Source organism: Myiozetetes cayanensis, unplaced genomic scaffold, assembly GCF_022539395.1.
Source record: "Myiozetetes cayanensis isolate MyiCay16 unplaced genomic scaffold, myiCay2020 scf17, whole genome shotgun sequence".
In the NCBI taxonomy this organism is placed as follows: domain Eukaryota; kingdom Metazoa; phylum Chordata; class Aves; order Passeriformes; family Tyrannidae; genus Myiozetetes; species Myiozetetes cayanensis.
Window position 1 is genome coordinate 944547 of NW_026087378.1, and position 22149 is coordinate 966695.

Genomic DNA, 22149 nt, shown 5'->3' on the forward strand with positions numbered 1-22149 from the left:
CGTTCCCTAGCAGGGGATTTCACCCGGGCTCCGGCCAGCCCTGTTTTCCCCCGTGCGCTGCCGGTTGCGCAGCGGTTGAGGCGGGGGCCGGGCGGGTTCCGGGAGCGACACCCGCACGATCAAAAGCCGCTCTATCCAGCCGGGCCGAGCGTTTCCGTGGTAAGCAGAGCTGCAGGGTTGTGTACCTAACGCCAGGGCTGCGTTTCAAAACACGCTCGGGTCACTCTGCTGCTTGTGCCGGGAGCCCGGGAGGGGATAATGGAGGCAGTGTTTGGGAATATCCCAGCGCTATCGCGGAAATAACGCGAGCAGGCAAGGCTCCTGCAGCTGCACCACGGGCACCTGGGGGGACCACGGGCCTGGCTCTGCTGGGATAAAGCTGGGTGAAGCCAGGGGCACAGTGTGGGATGTCGGGTGTTGGTGTAGGGCACTGCTGCAGGACAGGACAGGCTGGCACGGGGTGCCCAGTGCAGCACCCAGTGCCATGGTCTGTGTGGTGCTATCTGACACTGTGCCTAGTTTAGTACCTGAGTCAGTGCCTGGTGTGGCAGAACCCAGCTTGGTGCAGCCATGGTGCCGCCCAGAATGGTGCCCAGCATGGTTTTGTGCCTGGGTAAGTATCTGGTTCAGTGCCATCAGAGCTCTGCCTGATGTGGTGCCTGGTTTGGTGCCTGGTTCAGTGCTCAGCCCAGCACAGCCTGATGCAGTGCCTGGCTATTTGCCTGGTTTGATGCCTAGTTCAGTGCCCGGTACAGCATTGCCAGGGCTGGTGCCAAGTTCTTTGCCTGGTTCAGTACCCAGTTCTGTGCCCATGACAGCAGTGCCTGGCACAGTGCCTGGTTCCATGCCCAGTTGTTTTCCTGGCCCAGTGCCCAGTTCCATGCCCGGTCCAGTGACCAGTCTGGAGGCTGGTTCTGTGCCTGGTTGTTGGTCCAGTCCAGTTCAGTTCCCAGATGTTTGCCCAGTCTGGTACCTCGTTCAGTGCCCAGTTTGGCGTCAGGTTCAGTGCCAGTACAATGCCTGAGTCTTTGCCTGGTGTGGTACCCAGTTCAGTGCCTGATTCACTGCCTGGTTCCATGCTTGCTTCAGTGTCTGGATGTTTAGCCAGTCAAGTCCCTGTTTCAGTGCTTGGTTTGGTGCCTGATGCCCAGTTGTTTACTGGGTTTGGTGTTTGATTGTTTGCCTGGTTGTTTGCCTGGTTCAATGACCAGTTCAAAGCCAAGTTTAGTGCTCTGTTCAGTGCCCAGTCTGGCACCTGGTTCCACACCTGCTCCAGTGTCTCACTGTTTGCCCAGTCCAGTACCTGGTTCAGTGCCCAGTTTGGTGCCCAGTTGTTTGCCAGTTCAGTGCTCTGTGGTGGTTTGCCTGGTCTGGTACCCAGTTCAGTGCCCAGTCTGGTGTCTGGTTGTTTGCCCAGTTCAGTGCTTGGTTCAGTGCCCAGTTTGGTGCCTATTCAGTGCCCAGTCATTTGTCCAGTCCAGTACCCTCTTCAGTGACCAGTCTGGTGCCTGGATCTGTGCCTGTTCCACTCCGGTGTCTGGTTGTTTGCCCAGTCTGGTGGCTGGTTCAGTGCCTGGTTCAGTGCACAACTGTTTGCCTGGCCTGGTACCTGCTTTCCCAGTCCATTGCTTGGTTGTTTGATCGGTCCAGTTCTTGGACTGGTGCCCAGTTCAGTGCCCAGTCTGGTTCTCGGTCTGGTGTCTGGCTGTTTGCCTGGTCCTTTGCCCTGCTCAGTGCCCAGTCCAGTGCCCTGTTTGGTGCCTGGTACAGGGCCCAGCTGTTTGCCCAGTTCGATGCCCTGTTCAGTGCCTGGTCCTTTGCCCTGTTCAGTGTCCGATCCAGTGCCCAGCTGTTTATCTGGTCCTTTCCCTGTTCAGTGCCTAGCCTGCTTCCCGGCTGTTTTCCCAGTCTGGTGCCCTGCTCAGTGCCCGGCCCTTTGCCCTGCTCAGTGCCCGATCCAGTGCCCTGCTCAGTGTCCGGCCCTTTTCCCTGCTCAGTGCCCAGTCCTGTGCCCGGCTGCTTTCCCGGTCTGGTGGCCCGCTCCGTGCCCGTCCCTTTGCCCCGCTCGGTGCCCCGCTCGGTGCCCTCCCTGGCCGCCCCCGGCCGAGCGGCTCCGCGGCCGGCGCGGTCCAGGCCGGCTCTTCGTGCCGGCGCGGTGCGGGCGGCGCCAGGCGGAGCGCGGTGCCACCGGCGGGTCCCCGGGCCGCCGCCGCCCGACATTGGCTGGAAACTGGAGCAGCGCGGCGGGGACGGTCGATGCCGATCGATCGCGGCGCGGGCGGCACCGCACGGCACGGCACGGCCCGGCGCGGCGCGGCACCGCCACCCCGGTGTCCCCCGCGTCCCCGCTCCGCAGCCCGCAGGGGGGGGATGCTCAGCCCCCCGCGACGCGGACCGGGCAGAGGGTGAACGGCAGAAGCCTGTCCCCGGGGTGTCCTGCCGGCACCGCGGGGCCACGCGGGGCTCCGGGAGTGTGGCCGGGTGATGCTGCCCCTGTCCGCCTGTCCTTGTGACTCGGTCAGTCCCGCACCCCAACCCCAGAGCCACCCCTTCGCCCTCGCCGCTCCCTCCTCCTGCTGCGGGCACCAGCTGGGACGTCTCACTTGGGGTCTCTCCCCAGGAAGTTCTGGACCTGGATCTGTCCCTCCCGCTGGCCCCCGCTCCACTTGTCCCCATCACCGGGCACAAAGAGCTCCCCAAGGGACCACCGGCGCTGGGACACGGGCCGGGGCGGCGGTGCCCGCACAGACCCCCAACTCCCCCCATCCCCACCAGCTCCGAGCATCTGCCATTCCCGGAGCTGGCCAGAGCTTTGCTCCGGCCGCTGCTCCCAGGCTGCTTCACAGGGGACGGTGCCCAAAGTTTCCTTCCTGGCAGCAGGGAAACCTTTTTTAATCTAGGAAAGCAAAGCGGCGGCCTCGCAGTGCTCATGCGTGGCGGGCAGCGCAGCCCGGCTCACCGCTCCCAGCCGCCCGCAGGGATGGCTGTGTCCCTGCCCTTTATCTTTCGCAGCCAGCGCCGGATTTTCAGGGCCAGGGACGCGGTGCTGGGTGTGCAGCGACGGCGCCGGGCATGGCAGCAGCATGTCCTCTGCCTCGGGGCGGAGGACACGCCGGGATCCTGCGGTGCGGGATGACTGCCCCCGACGCCGGAGCAGTGAGAGCTACTTTTTCCGAGAGTGCCGTTAATTAATTGCAGAAGGAGCTGACGGGGCGGCTCGGCAGCGCTCGGGAAGGGGTTTAGCCCTGGAGCTGGCAGTTCCCCACGGACACCCCCTCCCCAGCGCAGGCAGCCCCCGGCCGCTGTTGGATCTGAAGTCGCTGGGCGAGGGCGGCACCAAAGTTTCACCAGGTTTTGCTCTTGTTTGACAGTGATTTCAATAATAATGCTGGAGGATCCTCTGGCAGCAGAAACCCCCCGGGGGGCTCAGCATCCGCTGGGGAGGGGTGTGGGGCGGGGTAGGGGGGGAGCGGGCGGCATTTAAAACCAGGGGATTTGGAAGACTTGGTAAGAAAGAAAAAAACCCTCTGAATAAAATGCTAAAATCGTGCTTCTGGGTTTGGTCTCCGCGGCTTTTTGCCCCCGTGGAATTGGCAGGCGGCTGGGGAGGAGGTCACGGCGCTGTGCATCCAGGGCAGGCGTGGGCCCATCATTCCCTAATTTTTTAAATTTTTTAAAAGTATTATTTATTTTTTAAGGAAGAGAAAAATCCCCTTTATTTTGCAACTCCCGCATGAATCAAGTTAGCATTTCACAGCTATTTAACACCTGGTTACAGCTTCTGCAGCAGAACCGATGATACTCCACGCTCGGCACCCGCTCCGCATGGCGGGATCTGCCCCTTCCCGCAGGCGGGGACCAGCCGGCTTTATTATTTCTCCGTTCCAGACAGGGATTTAAGGCAAGAGGTGCTTCGCGTGACTTTGTCAGGGGGATCTCCCGGCCCTGGCCGGAGGGGTGAACCCCCAGCTCTCCCCCCAGCTCTCCCCCAGCGCCGCCGCTCGCCCCGTCCAGCTGCCGTGCCGGGTCGGGTGGGAATCGACTCAAGTCCTTAAACCCCAAGAGTTAATCAAAGTGCTTTGAATATGTAAATGCTGAGTATTGTTTATCATTGCCTAGAGCTGATGCAGCAGTTTTCCTGCTCAAAGCCCCGTTCAGATGGGAGCTCATGAAAATTCACAACGGCCTCGAAAATAGGTGATGGGGATTATTACCCCCGTCATCCAAGGGAGGAAGAGCCATGGAGTGATGCTCCCGGTGGCAGGGGAGGGAGGACAGTGGTGGTGTGTCCCAATGGGTGTAAATCAGCTCTTGCCTCATTTCCTCTGGCCAAGCGTTTGTCCTGGGCTGCCCAGGCTCCGGAGGGTGTCGGTGATGGAGCTCCCGATGGATGGCCGGGTGTGACACGTGCTTAAATATACACACTGCTGGCGCCAGGCAGGGAATTCCATGCAGGCAACACGCGATTTTCCATGAGGTTCTTCTGCAAGACCTCCAGCAATGAGCACTCTATCAGTTAATAAAACAATGAGCTTGAGTGGGATCTGGGGGAGTCTGGGGGAGTGGGGCAAGGGAGAGGACTGAGGACTCCATATGAAGGGGCAAATTGGTCTCTTGGTCTTGACAGGACTCCCTGGGCACAGACATCCCCAACAGGCAGGGGGATACCAGGATGAGGGGAAGGCATGGGCTCCCCCATCACTCGGCTCCTCCAGGCAAGGGCACTGTAGAGGGGACCATGGGGATAGAGACCCCTGGCTCACTTCAAGCCCATCCATACCACCAGAATCCTGCTTCCCACCAGCTCTGCTTCCCACCAGGTTCCTGTGGGTCAACCTGTTGACTCCAACACCTGGAAGAGCTTTTGCCCTCAACCCAAGCTGGGTGCCTCTGTGTCTGAGGAGATGCCCCAGTTTTGGGTTCACTTTGCACAGGGCAGCCGACCCTGGAGGCCCAGGGCAGCCTCCTGCCTCGTGAGCCGTGCCTGCGGCAGAGCTGCCAACCTCAGGGGAGGCTGGGGGACAGCTGGGAGCAGGACGTGTCTCAGCCAGCCAAATTTAATCCTCCTACGTTAGCAAGGCTTAAAATAGGCTCCCTGCAGCATCGATGAGGGTGGTGGAGTTGGCCTACTCCAGCCCTCCCAAGTATTTTGGGGAAGCAGGCATGGCTGCGTTGCAGACAAGCACAGCTGGGAGGAACTGTGCCGTGCTGTCAGGACATCCTCCGCCGAAGCCATCCCGGGAATTAAACACACCTTGTGGCACCTCCACCCCTCCAACCCGCCACCCCCTCCTCTCAGGGCGCCACCCTCTCCTTTGCCATTCCTCCACAACCCTTTCCTGCTGTCTCCCACGGTCAGAGGGTTCAGTTTTCCCTGCACTTCATGGAAATGATCCCTTTTGGTCAAGCCGAGATGATGGTTGAGTCTTGATCCACCCTCCACCAGCTGCCCCCAGGAGATGCCATCCTGAGATGTGGTTGCCCAGGACACGACCCTGTGTAAGGCTTTTCAGTAGCTCTTGGGAGCAGCTGCCCCTGGGGGACCAGCTCCTCCATGGGTGGAAAACCTTGCCCTCAAAGCAAGGCAGGGGTGGTCACACACTGGAGGAGCTGAGCTGGCCTCTCTGGAGACATGAAGGTATCACCCAGTGGTCACCTTGTAGAGGAGCTCTCTTTCTGTCCCAAGTATGTTTATGTTCCAAGATGCCTCCTGTCTTCCCAACACAGAATCCAAGTCCCTGGAGCACTGCAGGGCCAGCTCCAGCTGTTGGCCACCATCCCATGGTGAGGGGCACCCAGGTTTCCCTGCCTTCCAAGGCAGCCAGAGATGCTCCTCAGGTAGAGCTGAGCTCTTGTCCGTGCTTCCTCAGGGATGTTCCTTGGGAACGGGGTCAGCACTCACGGGCCAAGGAGGAGTCCATCACTGGTCATCACCTCCTACCAGGGAAGCAGGGCTGAGCAGGAGGATGGACAGGGGATGCATGTGGATGTCTAGAATGGATACAGATCAGTGATATGTCCCCCTCACCTGGCCATACACGTCTCATCCCAGCACATGCCTGACAGTCTGGAAGAGATCTCCCCCTGCAGCCCTGCAGAGCTCTTCCCCTGAGCCAGAAGGTCCATCAGGAGTCAGGATCCAAGCCCAGATGGTCTGAAGCTGCTGATGGGAGCCCGTTCCCGTGGGCAGGCTGCAGCAGCTCCCTGGGCAGGGCAGGATGGTGGCTCTGGGAGAAAGGGCTCCTCCTGCACCTCCACCACAGGACCCTTCTCTGGAATGAGGGGGTGCAGGGGCTTAGTCTGTGTGTTTGTGGCTCCTGGGGACCAAGCTTTGGTGGGGTCTGGGGGTTACTGGGAGAGTCCTGCTTCTAACACAGCGGTGGCTTTGGGAGTGCCTGTGGTCACTGATGCAGCTCAGTCACTGGTGCTTCATTCAGCCCTGCAGGCCCTGCCTTCCTCCTGCCTGGCTCCCTGACAGAGCCCTGGCTCTCCATCCCCTCCTGTCCAGAGGCAGGGGGCTCCCCTCAGGCCCTGCCCTCCCTGCTTCACCCCCCTCCTGCCTTCCCGTGTCACCCGGGGCTTTAAAGAAGCCGTTTTCCCATTCCTCCTTCCTCTGTGCAGCCTCTCCGTGGGCCCACGCACCAGCTGGGCCCCCCACCGTGCTACTCCCACCTCCCCTGCTGTGCTGCCTGATGCCTTCCTGCCTTCACCTGCTGGGGTGAGCCCCGTGCAGGAAGGCAGGGAGTGTGGAAGAGGCAGGAGAAGCCCCGGCTCCCTTTCTGATCCCTGCAGGGCCCCACAGCTGGTCTCACCTACCTGGTGGAGCCCCCTGAGAGCTGCCCCTCTTCCCATGAACCCTGCAGGGCCATCGCTGCTGTGCCATCCCCTCGGGAATCCAGTGAGCCCCCCAGCTCTGGGCTTCCCCTTGGCAACAGCACAACTTCCTCAGGAAAGGGTGCAGGGGGAAATTCCCGTGTTATCCCGAGCTTTGCTGGGCTACCTGAGCCGGCCAAGCGACGAGCTGGCAGCATCGGGATTGCACCGAGCCAGCAGACACCCTGGTGTTTGCCACCTGGCTTTTTCCTCCTCACATCCCCAAAGGGTCCCCAAAGGAGGCCTCCAGACTGTTAAAATCGTTACCCACACAGAGCCCAGACACGCCTGCTCACGTTGCATCCGTCCCCCTGGCAGCAGCAGAGACCTGCCCATGCTTCTCTGTCTGCCCGGGGTCTCCAGTGTCGCTGCTCTGGCTCTAAAAGAAAAACAACCCCCAGTAAATCCCCTGATGGTGCATCCATGTGCAGAGGAACGGTTTTATCCCCAAGAAGTGGCAGCACGTCCATTGCTGGAGCTGGCAGGGGTGGCCAGCAGGAGATGGGGTGAGTGGATTCCAGGCAGTGCTGGATCTGCTTCTCATCAGCTGCCCAGCCTCGGGGGTGTCTGTTAGTCCATCCCTGCTCCAGCCCCTTGTCCCAGCCTCCAGGGGCTCTCATGGTTCCACATGTGGACTATTGCCCTGTTTCCCATGGATCTCATGGATGCTGTCAGGCGGTGAGGGAGGGAATCTGTGGAAGGTGGAAGGAGTTGGTGAGGGAAGCCGAGGGATGCAGAAGAGCCATCGATAAAAAGAAAAGGGAGCGGATTTCTCCGTAGCAGTGACAACGAATAGTGATCCTTAGTGCATGGTTAAGGACAACTGGTGATGGTGGACATTCCCATTTGTGCTAAGAAACCCTCTGGGGCACCACAGCTGTTGTCCCAGGACAATCCCAAAACACCAGCGTCTCCAAGAAGGCATCATCTGGACATGGTACCAGCGGCAGCCACCAAGCTGGAGGCACACGGGGAAAGCTCGGGATGCTCGGAGCCACCTGGAAATCCACGGCACACTGGTGGCATGGGAAAAGATGAACATTTTGCCAGTATTTTCAAGGAGGGCGTGGGAACAACCTGGACAAATGAAAAACTGGAAGGAAAACGGTGGAGCCCTGAGCGATCAGAAGGGGGAGGAGAGCGGCGTGGTTAATGCCAGCCCAAAAACACGAGGGAGGTCTTGTGGGATCCCGAGGAAATCCCATTCTGCCGGAGAGCAGGTTGGTAGCAGGAAAGCTGCTGCCAGGACGGGCTTCCGCAAGACTTCCTCTCTCATGGCCCTTCGTTAGGGAATTAGGACGTAACGAGACGAGCGCAGCGGAGAGGAAACGAGCACCCCGGGAGCCGCCGCTGGGGGAGTTTCGGGGGCTCTGCCCTGGCCCTGTTTGCTCTCATTAGGGAGGTGGAAGGAAGCTCAGGCAGGCGCTGGCAGGCGACCCACGGCTTGGGCAAAGCGGGACCACGTGGGTGCCCGGAGCAGCCCGGAGGGTGCCCGGCCAAGGGGCAGCCAAGGTGCCCCACGGGCCAGGGAGGGGAGTGTGGAGCTGGGGAGCAGCGGGAGTGGGAACAGCAGCACTTGGAGGTGCAGGGTCCACACCAGTGGGATAGAGGGTTGAGAACAGAGGGGTTGGGTTTGGCACGGAGTAACGGGCAGGTGTCACTGGCTACACCTGCATGGGGCCATCCCCAGCCTTGGTGAGGGAAGGGGTCCAGCACCCATCCCAGCCATGGGCATGCACTGGAGTGGTGGGGCTGAAACCCAAAGGGGCTGGAGAACATGTATGCATGGAGCTGGAGCCTGTGTGAGTGGATGGGCTGAATCCTGTGTGAGTGGAGGGGCTGGAGCCCATGGAGATGGATGTGCTGGAACTGTGTGGATGGAGGGGCTGGAGCCATGTGGGTGGATGTGCTGGAGCACATGGGAATGCATGTGCTGGAACCCATAGGAATGGATGGGTTGGATCCCATGTGGATGGATATGCTGGAGCACATGGGAATGTATGTGCTGGAGCCTGTGGGGTGGATGTGCTGGAGCCTGTGGGGATGCTCAGAGCCGCCCACCTGGCCCTGAAGTCCTACTCCCACCCCAGCCAGCTGGGGAGGGGCTGCAGGATGTTGCTCTATCCACCCCTTCCCCAGACAGCCTGGCCTTTGCCATTCTTGTCTCCAACCTGGATATAACCTCAGCTGTGCACCAGCTCCAGCTCCAGCTCCAGCTCCAGCTCCATCATGCTGGCAACCAGCAGGCAACAACGCTAGAATAGCCCCAGTGGCTCTCCCTGGGGGTCTCTGGGCCTGCTGTCCCCTTCCCTGAGAGCAGGAAGGCTGAATCCCCCCATGACACCCCTTCAGCCCTATCTCCAGGCCCTGATGGTCTTTCCAAGCCAAGCAAAGGGAAACACCTGCCCTCCAAACCCAGCTCCCCATGTCCTCCCCACGCAGGGGCAGGATGAGCAGCAGGGACGGCGCTTCCAGTCCCTCGCTATTTTTAATTGCTCTTTCCCAGAAAGGCTGGTGCAGGCTCCGAAAGCCACTTCCAGCTGGGAGTTTGGAAAGCTGGTTCCAGTTAGGCTGCGCTCTGAGCTGTTATTTTTAGAAGGGCTGAAGGCGACAGCCCCGCTCCCCGGGCTGCTGCTCAGCTCTGGCCACGGCTCCTGGTCGCCAGCACCTCGCCGGACCCTCGGCCGGGGCCGTCCTGGCGGCGTGATTTTATGACTGCCCTTTTTTTTCTGGTGCTTTTTCGGCAGGGAGGGACTTTCATCTCCCCATGTCAAGCTGTGCAGCCAGGAAGACCAAAGGCGGAGGATGTGAGCAGTGGTCATCCCTGAAGGGCCGGGGCGCGGAGCAGCGTCTTCTGGTTTTAATTAAAAACCATCCGCTGGCAAAGTTCGAAGGCGTGAGCGGTGCCGGGGCCAGGACAAGACCAGCAGGGAGCAGCTCCCAGGAGCACCAGGGCTGGGGCTGCCCCAGCACTGACAGGGCCTCCTGCCCCATGTTCAGGCTGTGCCCCATGTCCAGGTCCTGCCCCACGCCTGGTTTCTGCCCTCACCCTTTCCCCTCCTCCCTCCTGCCTCATTGCCTCTCCCAGAGCCCCCCCAGTGCCACTGCTCTGCCATTCCCTGGTTACCCCACTGATGGCCGTGACCCCGTGGAGCTCTCCCCATGCTCAGCCTCGCTGAGGGCTGCCAGGCTCAAGGGGCAGAGAGCTGGGAGTGCCCCCCAGAGCAGGACATCCCAGGGGACCACTGACTGACAGCCCCCTGCCATAGTCCCCAGGCCTTTGCTATGGGCCCTATCCCCTCACTGTAACCCCCAGTCCACTTCCATGGAGCTTATCCCATCACTGTGACCCCACAAAATTCTGCCATGGAGCTCACCCTCTTTCTCTGATCCCCTTCCATGATGCTCATCCCATTGCTGTGACCCCAACCCTCTTCTGTGCAGCTCCCATTGGTGTGACCCTCCACCCCTCTCCCATGTCATTCATCCTGTCTCCATAACCCCCCAATCTCTTCACTAGGGGTCACCCCTCTGCCACAACCCCCATCTCTCCACTGTGGGGCTCATCACTGTGACCCCCCAGCCTTCCTCCATAGGGTTCATCCAATCACTGTGATCCCCCAACCCTCTTCTGTAGAGTTCATCCCATCGCTGTGACCCCCAGAACAGCTCCATGGGCTCACTCTCTGCCTCAGCCTTCTTCCATGGGGTTCATCCTATTACTGTGTCCCCCTCAACCCTGTTCCATGAGGGTCATCCCATTACTGCAACGCCCCCCCCAACCCTCCTCTATGAGGCTCATCCCATAGTTGTGCCACCCAACCCTCTTGTGTGGGTCCCACCCCTCTGCCACGACCCCCATCCCTCCGCTGTGGAGCTCCCCACAATCACCCCACACCCCCACCTCGAGCCGCGCTGACTTCACCCCGGCAGCGATTTTTATCCTCACATCAAATCCCCCCCTCTCCGAGCCCGGCGCGGCGTCTCCTCGCCATCGCCGCCGCTAATCAGCTGTATTATCTGCGCCCCCATTATTCACGCGCTCGCTGCTGTCGGTGCTGCCCCATCCCACCGCCCTCCTCCTCCCGCGGCAGCCACCTCCATCCTTCCTTCCTTCCCACCCTCCAGCCCCACCGCCCCCCCCGGCCGGACCGCGGCCAGCTGGCTTTGCCTGCGTTTCGGCTTCAGCCTCCCCCAAGGATTCCTAAATCTGATAAGGGAGGGGTGGGGGGTGCTGCTTTCAAAGGAGCGGGGTTGACCTTTGCCGCTGCAACGAGAGCCGCATGGAGGAAAAAAATTGGCTGCAGAGAGAGAGGGGGAGCGAGCGAGCGAGCGAGAGAGCTGCTGTGGTTTTACAATCCCTAAATAACGCCGGGAGCTGAGCTGTAAACACATGGCGGTATTGCCTGAGCGTGTCCGCACCCCCTTCCCCCCTCCCCCGATGGAAACCCAGCCTTGGAAAATACTCCGACCTTAAGGAAAAAAAAAAGAAAGGGAAGAAAACAGCTTTCTCAAAAAAAAAAAAAAAAAAAAGGCAGAAATCTCCTGAATTATTTAGCGAACGGTTCCAATCCGACGGCTAATTCTGCCGGCAGACGCCGGCGGCCGGAGCCTGGCGATGGGAGATGATGACTATCGGCGGGAGCTGGCGGCGGCAGCAGGGTGGTCCCAGCCCAGGGGGGACCCGGCGGCGCCGCGGGGGTGCAGGGCAGAGCAGGGAGCCCAGCCCCATGTCACCCTGCCTGCTGGGTGCACCTCACTCCCTGGGGACAGGGGAGATGTTCCCACACAGCCTCTCTCCTCCGCTCCTCTCTTTTCCCGGAGAGGAAAATCTCATCACCTGGAAAGAGCCCCAGCCCCAGAGCCCCGTCCTCCAGCACCCCCAGCCCCACGGACGCCCCAAAAAGTCACCTCTCCCCCCGGCCAAGCTCCCCGCAGCGCCCCAGGAGCGAGGGAGAGCTGCCACCCCGTCCCCTCTCACCTGTTTCTTCCTTTTTTTTTTTTTTTCGGAAGCAACTAACACTTTTCTTTGAAGAGCAACAGATGAGCGAGACCCTCCCAGAGCCTTTTATGATGTTAAATTTATTGCCTGGCTCCGCAATTGCCATTTTAATGACGAACGCTCCCACGGCTTTAGCGCGGCTGAGTGCTGGCATTGAAAACAGAAGCCGGAGGGGACTCGCTGTCTCCGGTCTCCTGGAGGAGAACGGATTCCAGCCCTTTTCCTGGTCCTTGCACAAAGTTTTGCCAAATAGATAATGTGTTTTATAATTTCCAGTCGGTGCTGTGCTGGTAAGGGAGGCCCTCTGCTGGCACCGGGATGATGGGAGAGCCCCGGGAGCCGGCTGGGAACCACCAGCGAGGCACCGAGCCCGGGAGACACCTCTGGCAAGGGGGACCTGGAGAACCAAGACTGGAGAGCCATGTCCAGCAAAGACACGGCCAAGGAACCTCCATTCCAGAGGTCCTGGAGAGCTCACAGAGGTGAGAACAGGGAACTGAGCCCATGGAAAGCAGCCTGGGAAATCGAGTCTGGAGAACTGAGCTCATCAAGCAGAACCAGGGGACTGAGCCCACAGGGCCACGATCAGAGAGCTGGACCTGGAGAGATGTGTGTGGCCAGAGCAGCCTGGAGGGTCATGTCTGAGCAGATGGGCCCATCCCCTGTCCTGCTCCCACCCCTGCAGCCTGTGCTGGTCCACAGCGAGGTGGCTGTGCACGTCCAACTGGAGCATCCCAGCCCTTCCTTTGGCTGGGAAAAGCCTCTGTACGTCTGCCCTGGGGCAAGAGCTGGGTGGGACCATGCAGGGATGTCTGGGATGTCAGGGGGGAGCCATGGCATGGGTGGGGCTGGAGCTGCTGCAGCTCCCACCGTGTCCTAGATGGGAACAGTGGGTGGGAACAGTTCCACATCCGCTGGGCACAGAGCCCAGGGGTGACAGCCCCCACACCAGGAGCACCCGTGGCCTGTCCAGAAGGGCATGAGGTCCCTGCCAGGAGGACAAGGACAGGCCTGGGGCTGGCGAGGGGCAGGCGTGGCGCGGGGCCAGCCCTGCAGACCCACACCGGGGACCTCAACCGAGGACATCGACTTTTATCAGCAGATGCTTTATTTTTTTTTTAACGGTGCCTGAAACTCAGCCTGGGTTATCAGGGAGATATTAAATTGCTGTTGGAAGCGACACCAGCGGGGCGGAAAAGCCGTGCTGTGCTCTTACCTCTTCCCACAAGGTCGAGCCAGCCAGCCCCGGGGGACGGCGCATTCGCCGCGTCCTTCCTGTGGAGGGGATCACATGTCAGAGCCGAACGAAGCCTTGAGAAAATTAAACCCGTGAGCTCACCGCCCTCCCGAGCGCAGGCGCCGGCCCTCCCTGTGCTCCCCGGGCCCAGGCTGCCAGCTGGGGTGACCTGGCAGCCGGGACGATGCCACCTCCCCCGGGGACAGCAGCGGTCCCCGACAGCGCGCCCGCAGCTGGGGGGCGGGATGAAGGAGCCTCAAACCCCGCTGTGCATCTCTGGGCGGTGGGGAAGGACCTGCCCATGGGAAGAAGCCGTCAGCCCTGACAGGACACAGCTGGTGAAGTCCCCTGAAGGCCTTCAGCCAGATTTCCTCTGGGAATCCAAGTCCTTGCTTGGGCAAAAGGGCAGATAGACAGGTTCAGCTCTGGTGGAATAGAAAAGTGAAAAATAGAACCATGTCTTGTCCTTGCCAGGGCCACTCCCAGACTTGGAGATAGCCAGGCATGAGGGTGGGCTTCTTCCAGGACAAGGGGAGTCCTGTTGCATTATCCCTCTGTGACACAGGGGATGGATGGAATCAGTGAGAGAAAGGCAACACAGTCCCCAGTAGTGCCTGCATGCGTGTGTGTGGGGTCAACTGCAGACCCCCAGAGACCCCAAGCAGGGACCCCGAGCAGCCCCCACCTCTCAGTCATCTGGGACTGGCACCAAGGAAGGGGCACCCTAAACAACCCTGGCTGGGGGGGCAAGACCACCTCTGTGGGAACTGAGGATGAAGGAGGACCAAGACAGGACCATCCATGATCATGGATTGAAAAAGCCCCAGGGCTGAGCCAGACTTCTTCCCAGGGCACCCTCTGCTCTCCCAGCTTTGCTCACACTCAAAGGGGGAGCAGAAATGCAGCTCAGCCTCCATTTTCCCCATCAGCCACTTGCTCCTTCATCACCCTCTTGCTCCTTCATCACCCTCTTCCTCCTCATGCCAACCCAGCTCTTCCCCTTCCCAGCAAGCCAGGAATTGCCAGGGAGTTACACATCCACGCTGGGCACCCCTCACAGGGCACAGGGTTTAGTGGACCCCTCAGCACAGCCCCCAGTTTCATCCCTGGCAAGGCAGGAGGTGCCTCCCCCCCCAACCCCGACCCCCAGATCCCCTCTCCCTGCCACCACAGTCGCCTCCAAGCCCTCCCCGGGACCACCGGGGACACATCCAGCCCTTGGCACAGCCCAGCCCGGGCAGGGGCTGCAGCAGGGACGGCAGCAGGCAGGCAGGAGCCGTGTGGGGATGCTCCAGCAGCTGCCGCCAGCACGGCTGGCGGATGCCCTTTGGCCAGGAGCAGCCAGGCTTTTTTTTCCAGCCCTTCCCAGGAAAAAACCAAAAAAAACCAACCCAAAAAAAACAACAACCCAAGCCCCATAACGAGCTGTAGCGAAGCAGCGAGGAGGCGGCAGATAAGAGGCTGGAGCCCGCGCGGAGGCCTCACGGAGATGAAAGGCGATTGCGAACGAGCCTCCCCATCCCCTGCGGACAAAAGAGCTCCTAAAATATTAACGAGGCCCCGTGCCGCCAGGTCCCCCGGCCCCCAGCGCCGGCAGGAGCAGGCGGTACCCGCCCCGCCGGCCGAGGGGTCCTGGGGGGATGGAGGCACAGCGGGGAGCAGCGCAGGATGCTCATTAATTACCTCCCGCGCTCGGCGCTGGCAAACGTGCCCCCCGCTTCCCTCGCCACCCCGGGGAGCCACTGCCACCTTCCCACCGGCTCGGCGTTTAAAGAGCACAGAGCAGGGGGCTGTGCTGGGGATGGTGGCCCCTCGCTGCCATCTCGGCGCCCCGGGGTACAGCCTCGCCCCCCCCAGCACCCCTCAGGGTGAGTTTGGGGGGACGCCGGGGCAGTTCAGAGGGGTATTTTCACACCAGCGTCACGGTGGGGAAAGGGAAGGGGGGGGACAGTGCTTGTTCCTGCATTTTCGGTGCCTGTGTGTGGTTCCTGCAGATCCCAGGCTGGGGACGGGGTCCCTGGGGTGTGGGAGTGGGGTGTCCTGTGGGAGCAGCTCAGCCTGTGCCCGGGACATCCACACTGCTCCTGCCCCGTTCCCGGTGCTCCAGTGGCTGAGCGGGCTCGGTCCCCGTCCTCGGAGCCCACCCGAGGGCAGCACAGCCAGGCCATGTGCCAAGGTGCCAGCCGGGCTCCGTGTCTCCTCCCTGGGGAGGAGATGACAGTGGCAGTCAGACCCAGCGCCCTGGTGATTCGGGGTGACCCTCTGGCACAACCACCCCCTGAGTCCCCAAAGCCGCCCCGTTCCCTCCTCACTCCGTGGCGCGGCCCGAGCAGAGCCAAGGGTTGGGTGTCAAGGGGACACCGGGGGAAGGGCGATGTTCCCTCTGCTCCGCATGTACCGCTGGAAGGGGAGGAGGAGGAGCGCGGCAGCAGGAGCTCCATCGCCGGTCCGGAAGCGGGTCCGCACGCAGATTGGGGGATTTGCATAGCACAGATGGCAGCCCAGGAATTTCAAAGCATCCCCCTTTGCCGCAGCAGCTGAAGGGCTCGGCGGCCCCGCGCAGCTGCCGAAGGGAGGGAGGCTGAGCTGCCCCGGCGTCCAGGGCCCGGCAGCCTCCAAGAGGACACACGGCACGGCATTCCCGGCACCGCCGCCCCTGGCCCAGGGTGGGCCGCAGGCGGCCACAGAGGGAGGGGGGCGATGGAGGGGGAATGTGGGGGCTGCAGCCCCCGCCGGCGAAGGAGCCGCGTGGAAGGGCTCCCGCAAGGGCTGGAGGGCATGACATGTGAGAGACGACGGGAGCTAAATTTACACGGCGGCGGAGCGAGCTGCCTCCAAGGAGACGTGATCACGGGCTATAAATACCTGCAAGGAAACAACGGGGACAGGGACGGTGAATTATTCACAGGCGCAAGATGGCAGGACACGGAGCGAGCCCGGCCGGGGAGGGGGGAGCTGTTCAGGGGTTCCCCCCCGAGCTGCAGCCCCGCTGTTGGGCATGGGGGCAGCCGGGGCTGGGACACCCGGAGTGCCAGGAGCTCCTCAGTGGAGCTGTGAGGGTCCAGCGGGAGGAAACCCCGCCATGGACCCCCGAGGTGCCTCCTGCTGGCACCAGGGACGGCTGCTGGACGGAGTGGGTGGCCAGGACAGGGGGGTCCCTGCCAGACAAATGTCTGGGGGGGTGACACAGCCCCAGCCCAGCCCCAGGAGGAGCAGGTGAGGCACAACCGGGAGCACCTCCCGCCGATAGAAGCTGGAGCGCTGTGCTGAGGGAAGGTGTCCTGTGTGGAGGTGACACTGGATGAGCCTCGGGAAGGTGCTAGTGAGGCCCTTTTGGTCCAAAACTAAAGGGTCTTCGCTGTGGGGTTGAGCCTCCCCAGCAGGTCCAGCATCCCCCCATCCCGGTCCCGTAGTAGGGGACAGCAATGAGGTGACGTCCCATGCGCTGGAGGCACCCCCAGCCTGCCCTGTCCCTCTCAGTAGGTTTCCCAGAGGACGCTGGGCGGACACAGCGGCAGGACAAGCCCTTTGTGTCCGCAGGAGGCACTTCGGGAAGGATTTAGGGGAGGATTTGGGCTAAAGCATCGCGGAGCACATCTGCTCTACTCGGGCTTTTAACGGTAACAATAAATAAAAATAATAACTAGTAACCGAAGCACTGGCGGGAGCAGGTTCCTAAATGGCGGTGCCGTGCCCCGCAGCCAGCGCGGGGTGCGGGAGGGAAGGGGGGATCCCTCCTCGCCCCCCCCGGCCCAGCCGCGCCGCTTCCCCGGCCTCTGCTGCCCCCGCCCGGCCGCGGGGAGCGGAGCCGCCGGGAGGAGGGACCCCCGCTTGTTGGGGGGCATTTCCCAATTTAGCCCCCGCTGGAGGGATAATTCCTCTTTTCAGCCGTATTTTTTCCACGCGCGCCGGGGCGGTGGAGTTGGGGGGGCACGGTTGGCACGATGGGCACCCCGCGGACCCCCAGCCCACTTGCCCTTGTCCTCGCCTTCCCCCCGCTCCCGGCACACACCGGGTTGGGATTGCCCTTTGTGCCCAGCTCCGCTCCTGGCTGGAAAGCCCAAATCTGCCCCGACAAATCACACCTGAGTGATAAACGCCCCTTCTCCACCAAGGTCCAGCTGCTTCTCCCTTTGCCATCCTGGCCTGTCTCTTCCATGAGGAGGAGAGACAGGAAAATGCTCCCAGGGCTGGAGCCCCTCTGCTCTGGAGCCAGGCTGGGAGAGCTGGGGGGCTTCACGTGGAGAAGAAAAGAATACAGGGAGACCTGAGAGCCCCTTGCAGGGCCTAAAGGGGCTCCAGGAGAGCTGGAGAGGGACTGGGGACAAGGGATGGAGTCACAGGACAAGGGGGAATGGCTTCCCACTGCCAGAAGACAGGGTTAGATGGGATACTGGGAAGAAAGTCCTCCCTGTGAGGGTGGTGAGGCCCTGGCACAGGTTGCCCAGAGAAGCTGTGGCTGCCGCATCCCTGGAAGTGTCCAAGGCCAGGTTGGACAGGGCTTGGAGCAACCTGGGATAGTGGAAGCTCCAGGGTCCAGCTCAGAGTCCATGCCTGCTGCCACCACTCCCAAACCTTGTCCCCACACCTGAAGGGGTTCCAGCATCTACAGAGTGATGGCCCTGGGTTTGTGTTTGCCACAGCCCAGAGCTGCTGTCACCCAGCCAAGACTCGGCCAGGAGGGCATCAGTGCTCAGACACTGCTAATGCAGCTCAGGCAAGGGCTGGGATGGACATGGCCTGGCAGAGAGGCAGCTTTGCCAGAAAAAAAGGAAAAGGGACAGCGGCAAAAAGAAGGAATGGGGCCAGACAGTAGGAATATTCATTCAGTTCATGGAGAGGTGACACCAGTCTTCCCCTCGGGCAGCAGGACAGTGCTGTGTGAGAGGAGCCGTCAAAGCAGGGGAGGCTCAACCCCACAGCAAAGCCCCGTTAGTTCTGTACCAAAAGGGCCTCACCAACACCTTCCTGAGGCTCATCCCACATCACCTCCACACAAGACACCTTCCCTCAGCACAGAGCTCCAGGTGCTGCCATGGGAGGTGCTCCCAGTTGTGCCCCACTCTGCTCCTCCCTGGGGCTGGGCTGGGGCTTTGTCACCCCCTGGACACCCTGAGGAGACTCTCATCTCTGGAGGGGGCACTGACAAGGGGAAGTCTTTCCAATAAGCCTCTGGACAAGGATTTGGGCTTTCCTGTTGGGTGCCTTCCAGATGCTGACATGGCATTTGTGAGTGGTTACTTGACTGAGGCAGGATTTGATCTGAGGGAAGATTTTAGCATTTCAATACAGAGTGTCTGTGCTTACCTGTTCTGTGTCAGCCCAGACTGCAACGCTTGGACTCGATCTTGGAGGTCTTTTCCAACTTAAATGATTCCCTAATTTGAGAAATTACCCCACAACAAACCAAATAAAACCTACTTGGCAAAAGCCCATCCTCCCACGAGGCTTCCAGCGTGGATCTGGAGAAGTTCCTACAGCTTTTCCACCAGCATTTTCCAAGAAGGGATTGCAAGTTGAAACACTGAGTGCTTAATGTTGGTATTTAGGGTTACAACAGGAAAAATCTCACACAGAGCTTTATACAAGAAGTCCAGCAGGGTCAAAACCCACCATCCCAGGCTGTATCAGGAGGGGTTTTAACAAAACTTTCTAAACACTGGCTCAGGAGAAGACACAAGGCAGAGAATCAAAGCTCCCAAGCAGCACAACTGCTGAGGGTGCTCAAGAGGGAGCAAGGAGAGGGTTTAGACACAAAACACCAGTTTTGTTTAAGGGGAAGGTGGACAGAAACCTCTGCAAGGGTTGCTCCATGTCCATCTTTGCTCCATCACACCAAGCTGCTTCAGCTGGACTCAGGGACCACAGACACAGGGAAGTTCAGGTGTGGTGTTTGTGGCTTCAGGACAACCATCATCTATCAGAGGAACTTGGAAAACAACTCTGACATGATGCTTTACACGCTCTCCACATCTGAGAGGACACAGGTCCACAGGGGCTGTTTGGGCTTCTTACCAGTACCAGTGTATGAAGGATGCCACATAATTCAATATTAAAAGAAAAAACCCAACCAAACAAGAAGAGCCCCCAAACCAACCTCCCTCAACCAAAAATACAGCACTCATAGAACCCCAAAATTAGGTTGCCTTTTGAAAAAAAACTGTGTCAAAGACCAGCAAGAAAAAAAGCTCTACAAAATGTTCAGCCTGTGCAGATTAAATTCACTCCAGACAGGACCCAAAAGGAGGGGAAGCAAAGCAGGTGCCCATGTCCAGGCAGGGCATCAGGGCACAGACTGATCCCGCCAGGCTTTGGAAGCTGCTCCCTCTGTGCTCACCATCAGCCAAGAACACGTTTCTCTCCCAGCCATCACACACCAGCAGTTTCCAGGGTAGAAGTTCAGCAGTAGTTCTGGTTTGATACCAGCTCTAACCAAGGATGCCATTCCCAGTCATCCAAGTTCACAGAATCCCAGACTGGTTTGGTCTGGAAGGGACCTTAAAGCTCATCTGGTTCCACCCCCTGCCATGGGCAGGGACACCTTTCACTATCCCAGCTTGCTCCAAGCCCCATCCAGCCTGGCTTTGGACACTTCCAGGGACGGAATGAGCAGGAGTTCACTGGTTATTCAAAATGTAAACTTCTATCTACATCCCACAACTTGCTCTTTCAACCCAAAGAAACATTTAGAGCTGAGCAACAAATGGGTTTGCTCATGAAAGGACAAGAATGGTAAATATATCCAGCTCCCACTCGCCCTGAGATGGTTTCACCTGACTGTAAACAATAAAAACTAAACATTCTCACACAGGGAAGGAAAGGGGGGGACACACTGAGAGGCAGAAACAATAAAATAGATCCTGTGGGTGCCAGATCAGAGGAGGAGTAAGCCATGGGTTGTGGTAACTCCTGAACAGCCAAGACAGCTCTGGCTTCCTTCAACCCCACAGGTTGAAGTCACAAGTTCCAAGAAGGAAGGGGACAGTGTGGGTTTGGTGAGAGCACACATATTTCTGCATGAAGATAGAGGCACACGACCAGCAAGGCCACTCCAGGTCACCCACAAAGCCCTGCCCGTGGCCAGAGCGAGCCAGGCTTGGCAGGGAGCTAAAAAAGCCAAGATGAAGGTGACTGGAGATGGTTGAGAGAGGGACAGCACAGGACTGGAGCATCAGGGAGAAGGGAGAGAGCAGCCACAAGAGCAAAGGAAGCAACACGAGCCAAAATAAATGGGTTAAAAAAAATTTAAAAAGAAATAATAAAAAAAAAAGCAATCAAGCCACAGTGAGTTTGAGGGAATTATTTAATGGAGATCAAATTGCAACACAATACAAGAGTACAGGCAGTGTTAGCACAGATCTAGTCACACACACTTCCAGGGGAGGGCAGGGGCAGCTGCAGGGATCCCTCCCGGAGTCTCCGAGCGCTGTCACTCACACAGGAGCACAAGGTCACTCACACAAGGTTCTGTGTTTATCAAGGACAGCTTTCCTTCCACTCAAATACACCTCTGACTTCCAAGCTCTGCCTGGACATGCCTGGAGCCTGACCCAAGGGCTCCTCCACCTGGAGTGGGAGCACTGAGCACGTTCAGAAGTGGTTTGTTTTCCTGGTTCCTGAGTTGTAACTCATTGGGAACAGTTTTCTTCTGCACCTCCCACATGCCCAGGTCTCCTGCCTTGCTCTCCCTCCAGCATCTGCTGCTCAGGGCACAAAGGAAATCCACCTTTAAATGGGCAAAGCTTCCCATCATCCTTCCTTTAGGCTTCTGATCTTCTCCTGTACATCAGAGCTGGGAGCAAGAACAGCTCTAGAGCTGTTTTGCTGCTGCAGATGACCAAGACCATCCAAAAACACAGCCAGGCATTGCTGTCTGCAGCCAGAAAAACCACCAAGAAAGTCACAGGCCCAGGGTTAGGGAACAGTTTGCTGAGCACACCAGGGACACAAGATCATATCCAACTCAGCCCTGCTGGTTTTGCTACGTCAGTTGATGGATGCAGATTGAACAGAAGAGTCCAAGGACATTTCAGGATGCAGCTTACTTGGAAGCATTGGGAAAGCATGATAATAACTAAAAATATTTTGGGAAAAAAAAAACAAACCCACCTCTTGCCTTGCCAAAAAAGCTGTGACAGAAATGCAGCAGCACATCCTGCTGAAGGACAAGCTGGTGTTTCAAGCACAGTAATCAGGTCTCTAGTTCTGCCCAGGATCAGCTCCATCCCAAATCTGCAGGTCCAGGGAGGTTGGGCTTTGAGCCATGGGAATGTTTAAGCCAACTCAGCACTGAACTAGGAGAGGTTCCAAAATACAAGGGATCATGTTCCTCCTCTGGGTCGCTCCGTGCACTGGATGGGCACTGAGGAGCTCAAGGAATGTATCCAGGCATGTATCCTCTGCTGCCAGAGCTGGGGGGGATCTAAGCAGCCCAGCACTTTTTAACAAACCACATTTCCTTAGCACGTGTAAAGAAAAAAAAAGGGAATTCCATGAACAATCTACAGAATCCACAGTGTAAAGAAAGCCATGCAAGGGGAAGAAGGCAACTTAAAGTACTAAATAATAAAGTTTAAAAACTGGACAGGGATGGAAGAGGTTGGTGACATGACAAGCTCAGAGTTCCTAGAAAGGCAACATCCAGAGCCCATGGCCTCCTGTGCCGTTTGACACTGGAACATATTCCATGTACACCTTCAAAGGAGCAGGTTTATAGTCCCAAAATAGCTAAGCTGGGTCAGGTTTTCAGTTAAATGCTAGGGGAAAAAAAAAAAACAAAAAAGGCTCCTTCCTCCAGTTCACAGTACAACCCTCCCAAACAAATGGCCATCCACACAAGGGACAGAGCACATCCTCCCTGCTCAAACGTCACCAGACTTGCTTTTACTACACAACTGTGGTCATGCCAGCAGCAAAAAAAGTCTCAACTACCTGAACACTTCACTGCAAGTGAGACTCATCCCAACAGGAGCAGATGTGTTAATGGATCATCCAAGCTGCAGCTGCTACAGATTCAGGACTATTTCAAAGCATGTAT